This window comes from Schistocerca americana, chromosome 4, assembly GCF_021461395.2.
Source record: "Schistocerca americana isolate TAMUIC-IGC-003095 chromosome 4, iqSchAmer2.1, whole genome shotgun sequence".
Lineage (NCBI taxonomy): Eukaryota > Metazoa > Arthropoda > Insecta > Orthoptera > Acrididae > Schistocerca > Schistocerca americana.
This window is the reverse complement of record NC_060122.1, coordinates 109,523,593-109,545,122: the sequence shown is the minus strand read 5'-3', so window position 1 is coordinate 109,545,122 and position 21,530 is coordinate 109,523,593.

The window sequence follows — 21,530 nt, the reverse complement described above, 5'->3', positions numbered from 1 at the left end:
AGAGACGACAGCGAGCACGGTGTACTCGAGTACGGGCGGCAGTTGGCGCCTGATCGTACTGGTGTCAGTAACAGCGGGCCGGCGCTGTGGCTTCTTGGCAGCCTCGTGAAGCTATGCATGTGCTCGCTTCCGTGAAGGAACACGCTGTTACTATCAGCTAAGCAACGTCTGGTGTCTTCGCCACATCGATCCAGCAGCTGACATCCAGTTAAGTAATTCAAGTACTACCAACGACTAGTGATATATAATGATGATTGCTCTTGAGGCAGCAAACTGTTGCAAGGACTGTTATGTGATATTTCATGCCTCTTATTAAGTGTGTGCTTCGCTCCTTAATAGTATTGTTCTTATTTCAGCTGGCAAGTGTCTAAAACATTGATACGTGTGCGCAGCCTTACCGAACGATCTATAGTCCGTGTCTAAAGATTGCCGTGTGGTACCTTACAGGCTCACATAAGGTGCTCCATGTGATGCTTCGGTTTTAATGAGCCAGTTCCGTTTGCATCATTCGTGTACGTGTTTAAAGAAACGAAATCAATTTTTTGTCAATTTCATCGAAATAGTTTTCTGTATAAGTTTGAGTATTGAGGTGAAGGAAGGTTTGTTTGGTTCCTTGTTGTTGCTTCTGATTTATGTTTCAGAAATCGGAAGCAGTGGGCCACCGAAGTGCAGAGCCTCCCCTTTTAAATTACTTGCGGGCGTACGGGCGGTGGACTTCACCTGAGCTCGCGTGTGCTGTATGGTTCCGATTTCGGTGTTCTGAACGGGGTGGAAGTACAAACGGAGTCCACATCTTAATTCGAAGATAAGTACTCAGTCGCCTCCACCGTTCGTAGCCAAGTCGCGGTCTCACAATCTCGGGCTTCAGTTATTGTACAAGCTGCAGTTTTCTACAACTTGTGGTGGCTCTGCAAGGTTGCCCGGGTTAAGTGTTTTAAATATTTGTCTTAGGAATTTTGAGGGATTTCTAGAAAAATGTGTCTTAATTGAAACCGTTTTCTAAAATTGCGGTGCAATTCAGCCTTTGTGGCGTATGTCAATTTTGATAGGGAAATAAGTGTGTTATTATTGATCAAACTGTCTATAACCTTGTAAAGTTGTTTGGTAATATCTCGCTCGGGATGGGTAGTTTTTAATCTATGTGGAAATAATAATTGATTTCCTGGTTATTTGATGTAAAGTTTATTTTAAATGATTTACTTCGACCGAGTGGCGGTTTTTTTAATGTTAGCAAAGATATTAATTCGCTTGTGGTTTCATATAACAAGCAGTTTGTGAAATTGGCCCGAGTGGCGGGTTTTTAAATGTTTTTTAAAGAGATTAATTCATTTGTGGTTTTATGTAACAAGCAGTTTGTAAAGCTTGCCTGAATGGCGTTTCTTAAAGAAACTATTATCTGATTTATGATTTTAATTCTCTTAATGATTTATCGATGATGCAAATAAATATGTTGAAATGAAATGGTCACTGTGTGGGTCAAGTCCTTCCACTCCCTTTATATTAAAGGTTAAGGAATTTGCAGTTCAAAACAGAAATAACGTACCACCCAGTCTTGATGTTAAGCTTATCACTAATCTCATTTGAGCTGCTTCTTATTACTTTCATCTTTCTTCAGTTTACTCTAAATCTATTTTCTATACTCATTAGATTGTTCATTCGATTCAGCAAGCCCTGTAATTTTTCCTCACTTCCACTAATGTCATCAGTGAATCTTATCATTGATATCCTTTCACCCTGAACTTTAATCCCACTACTGTACCTTCTTTTTAATTTCCGTCTTTGCTTATCCAATGTTTACAAGGGTAATCCCAAAAGTAAGGTCCCCTATTTTTTTACGAGTACATAGACCTGTTTATTTCTGCAATGGTTTACATCAGTTTACAGCTTGAACATTTAGCAATTTTTCGACTTAATCACCATTTCTGTCGTTGCATTTTTGTAGACGCTGTGGCAGTTTTTGTATTCCCATGTCATACCAGCTCGCCCCCATGCTGTTCACAAAGTTATGAACCTCTTCTTTCACCTCGTCGTCGGAGCTGAATCGCTGGGACCACAAATAACGCTGACAGGTACTGCGAAACTCTGAAAAAACTCGAACGGGCAATTCAGAACCGGAGAAGAGGAATGTTGAGCAAGGGCGTACACATTCTCCTTGACAACGCTCGCCCACTCATCGCTCGGCAGACTTGCTCTCCTGCAACAGTTTCAGTGGAACATAATCACCCACCCGCCCTGTAGTCCTGACTTGTTGTTCAGTGACTATCACCTGTTCCCTAGGTTAAAAGAACATTTGGCCGAAAATCGATTCAGCTCCAACGACAAGGCGAAAGAAGAGGTTCATAACTTTCTGAACAGCAGGGCGGCGAGCTGGTATGACATACGCATACAAAAACTGCCACAGCGTCTACAAAAGTGCATCGACAGAAATGGTGATGATGTCGAAAAATAGCTAAATGTTCAAGCTGTAAACTGATGTAAACCATTGTAGAAATAAGCAGGTCTATGTACTTATAAATAAATAGCAGACCTTAATTTGGGATTACCCTCGTATATTGAACAGTAGAAGCGAAAGATTACACTCATGTCTTCTACCCTTTCTAATCCGAGCCTGGCCTTGCATTGTTCATTAAACTGAAACACTGAAACAAAATATGTGACTGGCCTGTACAGTAGTAAGCAGTTAAGCAGTGTATAAAGCTGGTGGTTCCAGTTCACTGTCACTATTACATTGAAATCCTATTGTCAGTATGTGTGTACAGAAGAGAGTATGGAGATGGGTAACCAGAAGGGAAAATGGAAGATGGAAAGAAAACGGAACTGGAACGATAAAATATTGGTGAAATAACAGGAAACCGGTGTTTATTTGGTGGTTTTAGGTATAACCGTCATGGTCAGTATGTGGTCTCCTCACTGTGCCAGGTCCCGGGCTCTCGGGCTGCGCCGCCGCCGCGAGGACCCTTGGAGTGGAACCTGCACGCTGCAACAGAAGAGACGAAGCAGGTGAGATGGTGTCTGGTGGGAGGGGGGGAGGGAGGGGGGGGGGGAGGCTGCGGGCGGCCACGGCCGTGGTACTCACGCCTCTTGAACTGGCAGACGTCGCGGTGCCACGTGCAGCAGTTGATGAACGTCTCGAGGCGGCCGTGCTCGCACGTGGCGTACACCGGCTGGATCTCCATCGAGCACTGTTCGGGGCACGGCCACTTCAGCCGCGACTGGTCGCACTCGTCGTTCGAGATGGACAGGTAGGCGTCGGGCGCCACCCCTTCCACGGATGCCACGGCCACTGACGCAGCTGTGGGCAGCCCAGCGGATCCGTATATAATCGCGAAATAACGTGTGTGCTGTGCTGAAATCAGTCAGGTACACAGGTAGTCTACAGGATGGGCAAAGTAAAACTGGCCTGGAAAGTATTTCGTACACCTTAAGACACGCAAACCAACTTACGTCATGTGTCCCACATACAGGTAGCGTATGTTGGGCTGCCTGTCTTAAGGTGTACGACATGCTTTCTGGGCCAGTTTTATTTTTTCCACACTGTGCAATATCTCTGAAAAAAGGTGGCAGTTTTCTTTCATTTTTGTCAGAACCATCAGAATACAAATTAAAACAAAACCTATTTGTGGAAATAACACAGTTTTGCAGGTATGGAACTCATAAAACACAGCCTGAAAAAAAAAATTGTGCATCTTGAAAGACGACGTCGATTTTGATCCGTTGATGGCATATGCCACTTGGGGGTTAGTACACTACTGGCCATTAAAACTCCTACACCACGAAGATGACGTGCTACAGACGCGAAATTTAACCGACAGGAAGAAGATGCTGTGATATGCCAATGATTAGCTTTTCAGAGCATTCACCTACAACGTGCTGACACGAGGAAAGTTTCCAACCGATTTCTCATACACAAACAGCAGTTGACCGGTGTTGCCTGGTGAAACGTTGTTGTGATGCCTCGTGTGAGGAGGAGAAATGCGTACCATCACGTTTCCGACTTTGGTAAAGGTCGGATTGTAGCCTACCGCGATTGCGGTTTACGGTATCGCGACATTGCTGCTCGCGGTGCTCGTGATCCAATGACTGTTAGCAGAATATGGAATGGGTGGGTTCAGGAGGGTAATACAGAACGCCGTGCTGGATCCCAACGACCTCGTATGACTAGCAGTCGAGATGACAGGCATCTTATCCGCATGGCTGTAGCGGATCGTGCAGCCACGTCTCGATCCCTGAGCCAAAAGATGTGGACGTTTGCAAGACAACAATTATCTGCACGAACAGTTCGACGACGTTTGCAGCAGCATGGACTGTCAGCTCGGAGACCGTGGCTGCGGTTACCCTTGACATTGCATCACAGACAGGAGCGCCTGCGATGGTGTACTCAACGACGAACCTGGGTGCACGAATGGCAAAACGTCATTTTTTAGGATGATTGCAGGTTCTGTTTACAGCATAATGATGGTCACATCCGTGTTTGGCGACATCGCGGTGAACGCACATTGGAAGCGTGTATCCGTCATCGCCATACTGGGGTATCACCCGGCGTGATGGTATGGGATGCCATTGGTTATACGTCTCGGTCACCCCGACGGCACTTCGAACAGTGGACGTTACATTTCAGATGTGTTACGACACGTGGCTGTGCCCTTCATTCGATCCCTGCGAAACGCTACATTTCAGAACGATAATGCACGACCGCATGTTGCAGGTCCTGTACGGGCCTTTTGGATACAGAAAATGTTCGGCTGCTGCCCTGGCCAGCACATTCTCCAGATCTCTCACCAACTGAAAACGTCTGGTCAATGTTGGCCGAGCAACTGGATCGTCACGATATGCTAGTCACTACTCTTGATGAACTGTGGTATCGTGTACCTGTACACGGCATCCAAGTGTTTGACTCAATGCCCAGGCGTATCAATGACGTTATTACGGCCAGAGGTGGTTGTTCTAGGTACTGATTTCTCCGGATTGCGTGAAAATATAATCACATGCCAGTTATAGTATTATACACTCCTGGAAATGGAAAAAAGAACACATTGACACCGGTGTGTCAGACCCACCATACTTGCTCCGGACACTGCGAGAGGGCTGTACAAGCAATGATCACACGCACGGCACAGCGGACACACCAGGAACCGCGGTGTCGGCCGTCGAATGTCGCTAGCTGCGCAGCATTTGTGCACCGCCGCCGTCAGTGTCAGCCAGTTTGCCGTGGCATACGGAGCTCCATCGCAGTCTTTAACACTGGTAGCATGCCGCGACAGCGTGGACGTGAACCGTATGTGCAGTTGACGGACTTTGAGCGAGGGCGTATAGTGGGCATGCGGGAGGCCGGGTGGACGTACCGCCGAATTGCTCAACACGTGGGGCGTGAGGTCTCCACAGTACATCGATGTTGTCGCCAGTGGTCGGCGGAAGGTGCACGTGCCCGTCGACCTGGGACCGGACCGCAGCGACGCACGGATGCACGCCAAGACCGTAGGATCCTACGCAGTGCCGTAGGGGACCGCACCGCCACTTCCCAGCAAATTAGGGACACTGTTGCTCCTGGGGTATCGGCGAGGACCATTCGCAACCGTCTCCATGAAGCTGGGCTACGGTCCCGCACACCGTTAGGCCGTCTTCTGCTCACGCCCAACATCGTGCAGCCCGCCTCCAGTGGTGTCGCGACAGGCGTGAATGGAGGGACGAATGGAGACGTGTCGTCTTCAGCGATGAGAGTCGCTTCTGCCTTGGTGCCAATGATGGTCGTATGCATGCTTGGCGCCGTGCAGGTGAGCGCCACAATCAGGACTGCATACGACCGAGGCACACAGGGCCAACACCCGGCATCATGGTGTGGGGAGCGATCTCCTACACTGGCCGTACACCACTGGTGATCGTCGAGGGGGCACTGAATAGTGCACGGTACATCCAAACCGTCATCGAACCCATCGTTCTACCATTCCTAGACCGGCAAGGGAACTTGCTGTTCCAACAGGACAATGCACGTCCGCATGTATCCCGTGCCACCCAACGTGCTCTAGAAGGTGTAAGTCAACTACCCTGGCCAGCAAGATCTCCGGATCTGTCCCCCATTGAGCATGTTTGGGACTGGATGAAGCGTCGTCTCACGCGGTCTGCACGTCCAGCACGAACGCTGGTCCAACTGAGGCGCCAGGTGCAAATGGCATGGCAAGCCGTTCCACAGGACTACATCCAGCATCTCTACGATCGTCTCCATGGGAGAATAGCAGCCTGCATTGCTGCGAAAGGTGGATATACACTGTACTAGTGCCAACATTGTGCATGCTCTGTTGCCTGTGTCTATGTGCCTGTGGTTCTGTCAGTGTGATCATGTGATGTATCTGACCCCAGGATTGTGTCAATAAAGTTTCCCCTTCCTGGGACAATGAATTCACGGTGTTCTTATTTCAATTTCCAGGAGAGTACATTGGAAGCACCCCTGGCACATCCGTTTTATGTACAAGTCTATATACAAAGCTGACTAACTGCCTTCTTAGTAGTGTAACTTCTCATAGTTCCCTGAGTTTAAGTCCCAATATAGCAGAGGCGGGCGCGTTAGACTAAGTGTTGACTACATAGAACTAAGTGTAAGTCTCCTCTCAGTTACGCAGCACTGTGATCTCACAGCATCTGAACTCCAGATAAACCATATCTGACCGACCGACCTGCTGCTCCATCATTGCCATCACTCCCATCACTGTCCGAATAATATGGTGGTTAGCCTTTTTATAGCGGTAATGCACCCGGCACCTCTTGTTCTAGAAGTTTCCAGTACTATTGAGCATTGCGTGTGTGTCACGCGGTAGCCTACGTGACGAACAGGCCGTACGCCACTGTCCAAGTATTGATTCTTGCGACGGCTCTCGTGCCTCGTGATGCGGCATAGTCCGCTCTTGTTAGCAGAGTCAACATTACATATAAGCCACGTCCGGTCACGTCCGCCTCGCTGGTAACAAGAATTTCCAAGCCTACATCTGACTTGAGTTTTTTCTATTTGCGACAGGAGCTTGTCACTCGTATGAAAAGATGATAGCTTCGATTTCGTAGTTGTCATAGAATTATGATTTGATTTGTATTTTAAATTATTGGGGTTTTGCACTGCTTTGAGTTATGTAATTTCTTTATGTTTATGTGTCATATTCGTGATGTTCAAAATAATGTTTTTGCCTAGTACGTTGTGCACTAAATCGCCAAGTTGCTTTCTTTAGTTCTTTGGTGCCCACAAGCTTGTGCGTCTTATGTGGGCACATCTTGTTGCATGAATATGGGTTCTACTTCCAAGCCAAGCTTATGTTTACCGTAGATGAGTTTCATCATCTAACCGCTTGCCTCTTCATTCTACCTATGTTTTCCGTCCTGTACGATGGCTAAGTATTTACTTTTTCTTCCTGTGGCCTGATTTGAAGCTGAATCTTGGTCGGCCGCTGAACTTCTTTACGATCAGATGTAAGTGGGGCTGGTTGCGTTGGCCAGTTACCTTATTACGTTTTAGCGACTTATCACCACCGTCTGGTATCTGCTGCCAGTGCGTAATCTGATGTCTTAAGCTTTTACTCGTTTTTCTTAAAAGTTGCTTCTCTGTTCATCAGTATGTCATTGTATGTTTGTGCTGCTGACGCGTGTTTTCACTGGCTGCTTAGAAGAGGAGTGTAGTGAGCACCGTATGGGGCGTGCCTTAAGTAATATCACGGCCGTTCGTCCGGACCACACTGCCCGATGCGTGGTGCTTTATATCAAGCAGCTTTAATCGTCTTTCTTTCCTTTTAATGAATTCCTTTTAGGCAAACCTTGTTTATATATTGTATTTTAGTCAAACACATTGTAAAGATGTTTATTGCTTGCATGTTTTGAAGACTGTTTTCCTATCACGTTATCGCTGTTATTTAGAGCATTCTTGAGTTTTGTACTTAACCATTTGTCTTTTTAAGAGAGGAAAAGATTATCAGTAATTTTTCTTAAATCGTTTAATATAATTCGGTAGTTTTGTCTTAATTTGTCAAGATCTTGTTGACTTAATGGTAAAGTCGCTTTTACCGAGGAGTGTTAATAAACGTCTTGATACTAATGAAGTTCAGTCCTTATTTTTCCTTGTCCTTACACTTCGAGGCAACCTTACGCCCGTTGTGCGTACCAGGTATCTTCATCAGCGAAGGTTCGCTTTGGATTTTGTTGTTATTTCAGAGAGTTCCAGACTTTCCAGTTCCCGTGACGGCCATGGCCTAATTCTTTTGAAGGTTGCATCCACTGATGGTCTTTTGAAGTTGACCGCATCCCCACTTTAGACCGAATGTTGAGGTGTTCTGAGAAGCTGTTTCTTGAACTTAGACTTTGGTTGTTTGACGACATGGACAACTTCATTCTCTACTTGCAGGCACATGCGTCAAGACGATTAGTTGGCGGGGCGATTGCAACCAAGTCCCAGTTATAAAAAAGGAAGGTGGAGAGATCGCATCTAATTGCCGCAGTTGCTTAGCGAAGTAATGATGGCAGTGAGAGAAATTTTTTAATAAAGAAATTGCATGAGTCGCCGATACTTATGCTTTTGTTTAAGGACGGAGAAGCACTTCTGGCTGAAATTAAGAAAGATTTGTGGAATTTGTTGCGCAGACTGGATAACTTACCTCACAGAGGGACAAACTCCTACATTTCCTGTGTGGAATAGATAATTTTTTTTCGGAGAGGGATAGATAAAGGATAGAATATGCAAAACACTTTGAACTGGATGTCTGATGTAACACAGAGATGAAAAACTTACCACAAGATAGGACTGATGAGTTTAGGGAAAAGTCACCACATGAGAGTTTAATATCTGAACAGAACGTCGTAATAATGATTACCACAAGTAAGATAGCCCAATGAAATTTGAATTATATATAGAAATAACTGCTACAGTTAGTACAGAAGGTAACTGAAACAAATACCCAATGAGTCGAACGTGTTGTAGTCATAACTGACAGCAACACGTGTTCTGCAACATGCTCCCTTGTTTGCTACAAGGTTGGTATGGAGTTATCGCGGTAGGGCGTTCCATTGCCCCACCAGCACATTTGGAAACTACTGACTGATTGGTGATGCCTGTGCACGTGCTATAATACGTCTTCCTAATGCATCCCACGCGTGCTCGATGGGATTTAAGTCAGGGTGCTGTTGGCAAGCGGGATACACTAAGCTCTAGTGAGGCCAACTGAGGAGCTACTTGACTGAGAAATAACGAAAACAGACAGTCGCCGGGAGAGCGGTGTACTGACCATATGCTCCTCCAATCCGCATCCAATGAAGCCTACAGACTGAGGATGACACGGCGGTCGGTCGGTGCCTTTGGCCTTTCCAAGACCTGTTCGAATGTTATATTTCTTTTACTATGAAACTTGTGCTGTTTATGTCTTGGATCCCACCAACACCTATGATATCTGTGTTCTTGTATCAAGAACACTACATTCTCTCCAGACGAATCCATCGCCGGTCCAAGCAGGTCGGGCAGAAAATGGCAGACGAATGCTGTCTGTGAAGCTACAGAGCAAGGTGGAGCAGTGGATAGCACAATGGCCTCGCATTTGGGTGGATGATAATTCAAATCTACGTCTGGCCATCCAAATTTAGGTTTTCCGTGATTTTCTTAAATGGCTCAAGAAAAATTCAAGTCTGGTTCCTTTTCAGGGCACATCTGATTTACTTCCCCATTTCTGAAACAACCTGTGCCTTCACTCTGTCTCTAACGACCTAGATGTTGACAGCACGTTAAACGAAAATCTTACTCCCTTCCATTTTCTGCTAACGCTGAAGCGGGGAAAACGCGAACCTTCTGCGCAGGTTAGCTAAAAGACCGACATTCAGCAGATAGCAAGCGACTATCACCAAATACAAACTCAACACAACTGAATGCTGTTCACTCATGCTCGGCTGATGTTTGCACCAGAGAGAATCCCTGTTTGCTTGTATTCCTCTGGTGTGAACCAGTTTATGGTCAACATGAGCATGCTAGTAGTGGTGTAAAGAGGGGATCAGTGTGTTTTGTTAGTCTGGACGCATACGTTCAGGGGGAAACTTGATTTATTTTTGACCCCCTCCCTTTAACCTATTGTTCTGCTAAGTGGATTCTGATCCCTGGTGTTGATTTATGACACCTTGGGGATAATCTGTCCTTCTCAGAAACCCTCCCCCCACCCCTCCCCTCCCTCTCCTCCTCCCCCACCCCTCTAGAAACCTCCAACCCTCCCCACTCCCCTCGCCAATACAAGTACACTTTCAGGCCTGAGTTATTAAAATAGCGCTCTCGCACTCTATCAGTTTGATTCACTAATTAATTAATCGGTCAATTAATTAACGTCTTCTCCTCTGGGAAATCCCCCAGCCCTCCTCCTCCGTTCTCGCACCTGGAAATTGGTGTGTCTATGCTGTAGCGGGGATATCTCATGACAAGAATATCAGTTACGTAGCAGACAGTATATTGTTTATTTATAAAATCCAATTTGCAAGAGTTGGATCTCTCTTGCTCAACGTTATCTGCTCTTTGGGAAGATGAGGGCATGTAAAATACATCGAAATGAATTACTTAAATCTATCGCTTTTTTATTCCGATTGCACAAGGAATATAATCAAAAGAACTCATTGCACGTAATTACACTGTTAAAAATCTTTCGATCGTGAACATGCTCCACCTGCATGGCCGCATCGCGCACCAGCTGCTTTACGTATTCCTGCAGGCAGAAGCTGCACTACACCCACTCGGTCCACATGAAGTGACGCATTTGTCAGTGGCCGCAACTAATTTTAGTGTGTGATGAAGTTTTAATCTGTAGCTGGTATTACAGTCCTTCTTTTTGTTTCTTATCGTTGCAGCATTTGTCTCTCAGATGCTGGCTGAATTAGACCACCAACTGGAGGCACAGGGAGCACTGCAGCAGCAGCCTCCAGCAGTAATAATCGAGCCAGATCAGCAAGAACCTAAATGCATTTATTTATTTATTCGTAACATATAGCTGTTAGAGAAGATATTTTTTTTTCGCGTAATATACTGTGGTTCTAATGATGAAGGCGGGAGATATTCAAATGGTTCAAATGGCTCTGAGCACTATGGGACTTAACTTCTGAGATCATCAGTCCCCAAGAACTTAGAACTACTTAAACCTAACTAACCTAATGACAGCACACACATCCATGCCCGAGGCAGGATTCGAACCTGCGGCCGTAGCGGTCGCGCGGTTCCAGACTGTAGCGCCTAGAACCACTCGGCCATCTCGGCCGGCGCGGGAGATGTACGAGGGTTGGAACTTCAATAGTGGCAGCTATATATTTATAGCTCGTACAAAATAGATATGTGTTTCAAAGTTTTGCTGACCTTCAAAGTAGTTACCAGCATTGTGTATAACCCTTTGCAAGCGTTGTGGAAGTTATAGGATACTTTTAGCAGTACCAGTTGTGTTGACAGTTCGAGCGGCACAGTCTATTTCCCGACGAATTTGTAGCAGTTCTGAAGAGAATGCCGTGAAATGATTCCTTCAGTTTAATAATCGAGTTGAACTTACAAGGGCTTAAGTCAGGGGAGTGCAGTAGGTGGTATAGCGCTTAGCCGCCCCATCAGTCAAACAAATCAGTAACAGCTTGCACTGTACGTGCTTGAGCATTGCCCTGCAAAACGATGGTCAGGTCCTGCAGAAAGTGTCATCACTTCTGTCTCTAAGCTGGTCGCAGGTTGTGTTCCAAAAATGAACAGCATAGAGACAGAAGTGATGACACTTTCTGCAGGACCTGACCATCATTTTGCAGGGCAATGTTCAAGCACGTACAGTGCAAGCTGTTACTGATTTGTTTGATGATTGGGCTGCTAACTGCTATACTACCTACTGCACTCCCCTGACTTAAGCCCTCGTAAGTTCAACTCGATTTTTAAACTGAAGGAATCATTTCACGGCATTCGCTTCAGAACTGCTACAAATTCGTCGGGCAATAGACAGTGCTGCTCGAACTGTCGACACAACTGGCAGTGCTAAAAGAATACTACGACTTCCACATCGCTCGCAACTGGTTATACACAATGCGGGTGACTACTTTGAAGGCCACTAAAACTTTGAAACACGTATCTATTTTGTACGAGCTATAAATATATAGCTGCCACTATTAAAGTTCCAACACTCGTGCATACATTTATTCTGAAACATGCTGCGTTCAGTTGTTTGAGACATATTCTTTGCTTTTCTACGTGTTTCTATGGACGTAGAAGGGGTATGTGTCGAGACCAAAACTCAGCAGCCGTCGATTCAGTCTTGTAAGTATCAGAATACGATTTTCTAATTCATTGTGTGTGTTTCATATATATATGATTTCAGGAAACTAGGGAAAACGATTTTATGATTGTATTTCACTGAGATGAAGAATGCAATATTCTGTGAGACCTTAACTTTTCCCGGCGAATTGAATGTTCAAATAACTTACGAGTTTGCTGCCGGGTGACGTCGTCGAACACCGCCGATGGATGACAGGAGCACACCCTGCCATTCTCAAGGCACAAATGCAAGAAGGAAGAAATGTGCAAGGAAATCTTTACAAGGTGTTTGACTAAAATACAATATATAAACAAGGTTCACTTGAAAGGGATTGATTAAAATGAAAGAAAGACGATTAAAGCTGCTTGATACAAAAGCACCACGCATCGGGTAGTGTGGTCCGGACGAACGGCCGTGATATTACTTAAGGCACGCCCCATACGCTGCTCACTACACCCCTCTTCTAAGCAGCCAGTGAAAACACGCCTCAACGGCACAAACATACAATGACATACTGATGAACAGAGAAGCAACTTTTAAGAAAAACGAGTAAAACCTTAAGACATCAGATTACCTCGGTTCACAGAGGAGAAACGAGGGAGATACCACAAACAGAACAAGTGTCAACACAAAGATAACCAACATCAGAAATATCGATAGTGACTATTAATCAACAGGTGAGGTAGCACTAATTCTGTCCCTCTGTTTTTTGATGAGAGACAGAGCCGGATTCGAAGCAGCATTTAAAAAAAATCCACCATCTCTGTTAATAAGGTTGCTTGATAGTTTGACTTCAACAGCTTCCTTAATAACACTCTCCCAATAGCTGGACGTGCAAGCCAGAATCTCCTTGCTGTTGTATTCCATAGGATGACCGGTGTCAAGGCAATGTTGTGCAACAGCGGATTTGCTCGGCTGTTGTAAGCGTGTGTGACGCTTATGTTCAATACATCGGTCTTCCACAGTCCTGATTCTCTGACCAATATATGACACGCCACAACTGCAAGGAATACGATAGCCCCCAGCCTTACGCAAACCAATATCATCTTTTACTGTCGCCAACAGGGCCTTAATCTTAGAAGGTGGTCGGAAAACACATTTCACGTCATATTTCCGCAAAATACGGCCAATCCTGATGGAAATGCTTCCTGCATAAGGCAAAAAGGCCGTAGACTTAGGTGCCACTTCGTTGCTATCATCTCTCACCCGTTGCACAGGAGGCTGATAGCGCAACGCACGTTTGATCTGCCTCTCACTATAACCATTCTGACGAAAGGTGACTTCGAGATGTGATAGCTCAGCTGCCAAACTTTCAAGGTCTGAGGTAATGTGGGCCCTGTGAACCAAGGTACGAAGAACTCCTTCACGCTGAGCTGGATGTTGACAACTATCAGCTCGCAGATACAAGTCAGTGTGAGTTGTTGTTGTTGTTGTGGTCTTCAGTCCTGAGACTGGTTTGATGCAGCTCTCCATGCTACTCTATCCTGTGCAAGCTTTTTCATCTCCCAGTACCTACTGCAACCTACATCCTTCTGAATCTGCTTAGTGTATTCATCTCTTGGTCTCCCTCTACGATTTTTACCCTCCACGCTGCCCTCCAATACTAAATTGGTGATCCCTTGATGCCTCAGAACATGTCCTACCAACCGATCCCTTCTTCTGGTCAAGTTGTGCCACAAACTTATCTTCTCCCCAATCCTATTCAATACTTCCTCATTATTTATGTGATCTACCCATCTAATCTTCAGCATTCTTCTGTAGCACCACATTTCGAAAGCTTCTATTCTCTTCTTGTCCAAACTATTTATCGTCCATGTTTCACTTCCATACATGGCTACACTCCATACAAATACTTTCAGAAACGACTTCCTGACACTTAAATCTATACTCGATGTTAACAAATTTCTTTTCTTCAGAAATGCTTTCCTTGCCATTGCCAGCCTACATTTTATATCCTCACGACTTCGACCATCATAAGTTATTTTGCTCCCCAAATAGCAAAACTCCTTTACTACTTTAAGTGTCTCATTTCCTAATCTAATTCCCTCAGCATCACCCGACTTAATTAGACTACATTCCATTATCCTTGTTTTGCTTTTGTTGATGTTCATCTTATATCCTCCTTTCAAGACACTGTCCATTCCATTCAACTGCTCTTCCAAGTCCTTTGCTGTCTCTGACAGAATTACAATGTCATCGGCGAACCTCAAAGTTTTTATTTCTTCTCCATGAATTTTAATACTTACTCCGAATTTTTCTTTTGTTTCCTTTACTGCTTGCTCAATATACAGATTGAACAACATCGGGGAGAGGCTACAACCCTGTCTCACTCCCTTCCCAACCACTGCTTTCCTTTCATGTCCCTTGACTCTTATAACTGCCATTTGTTTTTTGTACAAATTGCAAATAGCCTTTCGCTCCCTGTATTTTACCGCTGCCACCTTCAGAATTTGAAAGAAAGCATTCCAGTCAACATTGTCAAAAGCTTTCTCTAAGTCTACAAATGCTTGAAACGTAGGTTTGCCTTTCCTTAATCTTTCTTCTAAGATAAGTCGTAAGGTCAGTATTGCCTCACGTGTTCCAGTGTTTCTACGGAATCCGAACTGATCTTCCCCGAGGCTGGCGTCTACTAGTTTTTCCATTCGTCAGTAAAGAATTCGTGTTACTATTTTGCAGCTGTGACTTATTAAACTGATAGTTCGGCAATTTTCACATCTGTCAACACCTGCTTTCTTTGGGATTGGAATTATTATATTCTTCTTGAAGTCTGAGGGTATTTCGCCTGTTTCATACATCATGCTCACCAGATGGTAGAGTTTTGTCAGGACTGGCTCTCCCACGGCCGTCAGTAGTTCCAATGGAATATTGTCTACTCCGTGGGCCTTGTTTCGACTCAGGTCTTTCAGTGCTCTGTCAAACTCTTCACGCAGTATCATATCTCCCATTTCATCTTCATCTACATCCTCTTCCATTTCCATAATATTGTCCTTAAGTACATCGCCCTTGTATAGACCCTCTATATACTCCTTCCACCTTTCTGCTTTCCCTTCTTTGCTTAGAACTGGGTTTCCATCTGAGCTCTTGATATTCATACAAGTCGTTCTCTTATCTCCAAAGGTCTCTTTAATTTTCCTGTAGGCGGTATCTATCTTACCCCTAGTGAGATAGGCCTCTACATCCTTACATTTGTCCTCTAGCCATCCCTGCTTAGCCATTTTGCACTTCCTGTCGATCTCATTTTTGAGACGTTTGTATTCCTTTTTGCCTGTTTCACTTACTGCATTTTTATATTTTCTCCTTTCATCAATTAAATTCAATATTTCTTCTGTTACCCAAGGATTTCTACTAGCCCTCGTCTTTTTACCTACTTGATCCTCTGCTGCCTTCACTACCTCATCCCTCAAAGCTACCCATTCTTCTTCTACTGTATTTATTTCCCCCATTCCTGTCAATTGCTCCCTTATGCTCTCCTTGAATCTCTGTACAACCTCTGGTTCTTTTAGTTTATCCAGGTCCCATCTCCTTAAATTCCCACCTTTTTGCAGTTTCTTCAGTTTTAATCTACAGGTCATAACCAATAGATTGTGGTCAGAGTCCACATCTGCCCCTGGAAATGTCTTACAATTTAAAACCTGGTTCCTAAATCTCTGTCTTACCATTATATAATCTATCTGATACCTTTTAGTATCTCCAGGGTTCTTCCATGTATACAACCTTCTTTCATGATTCTTAAACCAAGTGTTAGTTATGATTATGTTGTGCTCTGTGCAAAATTCTACCAGGCGGCCTCCTTTTTCATTTCTTAGCCCCAATCCATATTCACCTACTACGTTTCCTTCTCTCCCTTTCCCTACACTCGAATTCCAGTCACCCATGACTATTAAATTTTCGTCTCACTTCACAATCTGAATAATTTCTTTTATTTCATCATACATTTCTTCAATTTCTTCGTCATCTGCAAAGCTAGTTGGCATATAAACTTGTACTACTGTAGTAGGTGTGGGCTTCGTATCTATCTTGGCCACAATAATGCGTTCACTATGCTGTTTGTAGTAGCTTACCCGCATTCCTATTTTCCTATTCATTATTAAACCTACTCCTGCATTACCCCTATTTGATTTTGTGTTTATAACCCTGTAGTCACCTGACCAGAAGTCTTGTTCCTCCTGCCACCGAACTTCACTAATTCCCACTATATATAACTTCAACCTATCCATTTCCCTTTTTAAATTTTCTAACCTACTTGCCCGATTAAGGGATCTGACATTCCACACTCCGATCCGTAGAACGCCAGTTTTCTTTCTCCTGATAACGACATCCTCTTGAGTAGTCCCCGCCCGGAGATCCGAATGGGGGACTATTTTACCTCCAGAATATTTTACCCAAGAGGACGCCATCATCATGTAATCATACAGTAAAGCTGCATGCCTTTGGGAAAAATTACGGCTGTAGTGTCCCCTTGCTTTCAGCCGTTCGCAGTACCAGCACAGCAAGGCCGTTTTGGTTATTGTTACAAGGCCAGATCAGTCAATCATCCAGACTGTTGCCCTTGCAACTACTGAAAAGGCTGCTGCCCCTCTTCAGGAACCACACATTTGTCTGGCCTCTCAACAGACACCCCTCCGTTGTGGTTGCTTCTACGGTACGGCTATCTGTATCGCTGAGGCACGCAAGCCTCCCCACCAACTGCAAGGTCCATGGTTCATGGGTGTGAGTAGGCTTCCTATAAACAGAATGTCCCAACGTACCATCAGTCTTCCTTTTGACCAACACAAGAAGGAAGGGAAGGCATCCATTCTTTTCCACCTCCATAGTGAACTGAATATTCGGGTGGATTGAATTCAGGTGTTCCAAAAACCTGTTTAAATTCTCACTACCAAGAGGCCAAACAACAAAAGTATCGTCTACGTATCTGAAAAAAATGCAGGTTTCAAGGTCGCTGGCTCCAATGCACGTTCCTCAAAGACCTCCATAAACGCATTTGCCTCAATAGGTCACACTCCATCAGTCTGTTCGTAGTACTGACCATTGAATAAAAAGTAAGTGGAAGTCGGCACATGTCGAAACAAATTTGTTAACTCGACACCAAACTTAACCTCAATTAGCTGCAACGGATCAGAGATAGAGGAACGCGAGTGAAAAGAGAAACCACATCAAAACTGACTAAGATATCAGAGTCATTCAAACGCAATCCCTGCAATCGACGTAAGAAATCTGCAGAGTTCTTAATGTGGTGTTCACACCTACCTACTAGTGGGCTCAACAAAGTAGCAAGATGTTTAACTACACGATATGTTGGAGCACCAATATTAGAAACAACAGGCCTCAACGGAACAGCCTCTTTATGGACCTTAGGGAAGCCATATAATGTAGGTGGTACTGCACAGTAAGAATTAAGACTCTTGATAGTCTCCTGTGACAATGAACTTTTCTTCAGGAGGTTATTTGTCTTTCTCTCAACTCTCAGCACCGATTTTGCAATAAGCCGAATCAGAAAGTAGACACTGCATCTTTTGAATGTAATCGTGCTTGTTAATCAAAACGGTGGCGTTTCTCTTGTCAGCAGGTAAAATAACAATATCAGGATCCATTCTGAGTGAACGTAAAGCAGCCGCCTCAGCTGCTGTAATGTTACACTTGGGTGGACGGGACACCAGTCAACACACGGAAAGTTTCCCTACTAACCTCTTCCGCAGCCTTGGAACGTAGTTTATAAACATCCTGTTCGATAGAACTAATAAAATCAACGACTGGCAGACTCGTAGGAGTCGGTGCGAAGTTCAAACCTTTCACCAGCACAGACAAAGCTGCGTCGTCAAACGTTTTCTCCGTGAGATTGATCACAGACCGTGGAGAATTAAAATTAGAATTAGACACTGAGCCAAGGAAACGTTCAAACTTCGCCGAATGACGAACAGTTACAGATTGAAATTCCCAGTCAGACTGCGACCAAGAGGCACTATCCACCCAATCCCAAGAAAATTCAGAAACATTAAACGCTATCATTAAATGAAGCTGAAACAATTCCTTAGAAACAAAATCTAATTGACGCCGAGTACAGTGGATCCTTTCACGAACAAGAACTAAACCAGCACGTTGCTTGATGTGATTGGCGGCAGGAGAATTAATAAGATGCACAACCTTAGCAAACGTTGGAACCACACTATGATTTCGACACTTCAATAAAAACGATAATGCACGTTCCAACCTTTCTCTACTGCTGCGAAGTTTATCCAACCTCCGCAAGAAACGATACATTTCCTTCCCGTACAGGTAAACAATGTGAGACCTTCCGCTATTGCAGAACATTGCCTTGGCACCGGTCATCCTATGGAATTCAACAACACGGAGATTCTGGCTTGCACGTCCAGTTATTGGGATAGTGTTATTAAGGAGGCTGTTGAAATCAAACTATCAAGCGACCTTATTAACAGAGATGCTGGATTTTGTTTAAATGCTGCTTGGAATCCGGCTCTGTCTCTCATCAAAAACAGAGGGACAGAATTAGTGCTACCTCACCTGTTGATTAACAGTAACTATCGATATTTCTGATGTTGGTTATCTTTGTTTTTATTGACATTTGTTCTGTTTGTGGTATCTTCCTTGTTTCTCCTCTGTGAACCGAGGTATTAAATTTCCTTGCACATTTCTTCCTTCTTGCATTTGTGCCTTGAGAATGGCAGGGTGTGGTCCTGTCGAAATATCGGCGGTGTTCGACGACGTCACGCGGCAGCAAACACGTAAGTTATTTGAAATGCAATATTCTGTTTGTATTTCAGTGAGTTAAGGTTATGATTATTATCAGTACGATTTTCTGTGTATCTCTAACATTTTATAGAAATAATTACATTCAATATCTTGTTGTTGTAGGCAACATCAGCGAGCTAGATAGACGGCTCCAAGGAGAGAATGAAATACTGGAGTGGGTGGGAAGCGGTCGAGGATGCTGAAAGGCATAGCCTTCCTGCCTTTTTGTATGAGGAGGAAATACGGGTCTGGGTGGAAAAACTACTAGAAAGCCCAACTGAACTGCTCAATCTTTGGATCCAGAGTGTAAAAGGTGATCATAATCCAACCGTCATCACTACAGCACATAATTATTATTCTGGAATGTCAGTGTACTTAATTGTTGTTGTTATTTGTTTACAGCATATATTAATAAAATCTTGAGCAGTGTACATTTTTTTTGTTATTCGTCTGTCAACATCGCCACCATAACAGCTAGCTGCATTACGGGTGGTTGCGGGGGCGGGAATCTAACGCACCCAAGTGGCGTGAACTGCTTGTGGCTGCAATAGAGGCGATCACAGTCGCCATGGCTGACCCCCAACACCAACCCGTCGCTGCTGGCACACCATTGCATACACTGTGGCCTTATGGGTGGTTCAGTCGGAGGTAGAAGAAGAGCAACGACCTCCCACCCCTCAGGCTGGTGGTGGTGAAGGCTCCATCATGCAGCAGCAGCAGCAGCAGCAGCAGCATTAACCTGGGTGGTCCCACAAGGCGTCACTGCCGTCACCTCCTCCTTCTCCAGCCCACACTGATCGCCCTCGTCAGCAACAGGTATGTGTGCATCGGCGCATAACCCTCATCCCAGCAGACGCCTCCTCCCAAATGCCAACTGGCTGGATGCAGTCATCGGCTTCATTTCCTAGATATAGTATTAATGATAGTGTCAATGATAGTGAAACTGTGGCTATCGTCAGTTCCCTGTCCTATCCTTTTAGTGAAGGACATCAGGTCTATGACACCATACTGCAGCTAGAATATTCGGTGATTGTGTGCCTCTGTGTCATGGAGCTCCTCAAGGTTGTTAATGATACTCTGTATTCCGTCATTAAATGTGGTAATGGGATGCGGTGATGTGCATCAAACTGTCGCATCTCCCCCTCTCCCCCCTCCTTCCCCTTCCCCCCTCCCCCCTCCCCATCTCCCCATGCCAAAGTTACTTCTGGTATTGAGGAGACAAGTCTTCATTGTCTTTGGGGGGAAATGGCATCGTAACATGGAGCACATCAAACGCCAAGTGGTTTCGTGAATCAACCTTGAGAGCTATACTGGTCCTGGTTTCCAAGATGGAAATTAGAGGTTCAGTTAAAGCACTCAGCCGAATACTACATCTGGACATCCATATACATGACTATGATCTGATAAATGGAAGGTCCAGCTAAATCAATTTCCCTAAGAATATAGCTTATAAAAGAGCACCTATTAATGTCGAAACCGAGTGAGGTGGCGCAGTGGTTAGCACACAGGACTCGCATTCGGAAAGACGACGGTTCAATCCCACGTCCGGCCATCCTGATTTAGGTTTTCCGTGTTTTCCCTAAATAGCTCCAACAAATGCCGGGATGGTTCCTTTGAAAGGGCACGGCCGACTTCCTTCCCCATCCTTTCCTAATACTATGACACCGATAACTTCGCTGTTTGGTCTCTTCTCCCAACCAACCAACCAATTAATGTCGAAAATGAAAAGGATAATCGTTGACTGGAATACTCTCTTTCAAATTCTGAAGGTGGCAGGGGTAAAATACAGGGAGCGAAAGGCTATTTACAATTTGTACAGAAACCAGATGGCTCTTATAAGAGTCGAGGGGCACCAAAGGGAAGCAGCGGTTGGGAAGGGAGTGAGACAGGGTTGTAGCCTCTTCCCGATGTTATTCAATCTGTATATTGAGCAAGCAGTAAAGGAAACAAAAGAAAAATTCGGAGTAGGTATTAAAGTCCATGGAGAAGAAATAAAAACGTTGAGGTTCGCCGATGACATTGTAATTCTGTCAGAGACAGCAAAGGACTTGGAAGAGCAGTTGAACGGAATGGACAGTGTCTTGAAAGGAGGATATAAGATGAACATCAACAAAAGCAAGCCGGCCAATGTGGCCGAGCGGTTCTAGGCGCTTCAGTCTGGAGCCGCGCGACCGCACCGGTCGCAGGTTCGAATGCTGCCTCGGGCATGGATGTGTGTGATGTCCTTAGGTTAGTTAGGTTTAAGTAGTTCTAAGTTCTAGTCCCATAGTGCTCAGAGCCATTTGAACCATTTTGAACAAAAGCAAAACGAGGATAATGGAATGTAGTCGAATTAAGTCGGGTGATGCTGAGGGAATTAGATTAGGAAGTGAGACACTTAAAGTAGTAAAAGGGTTTTGCTATTTGGGGAGTAAAATAACTGATGATGGTCGAAGTAGAGAGGATATGAAATGTAGACTGGCAATGGCAAGGAAAGTATTTCTGAAGAAGAGAAATTTGTTAACATCGAGTATAGAT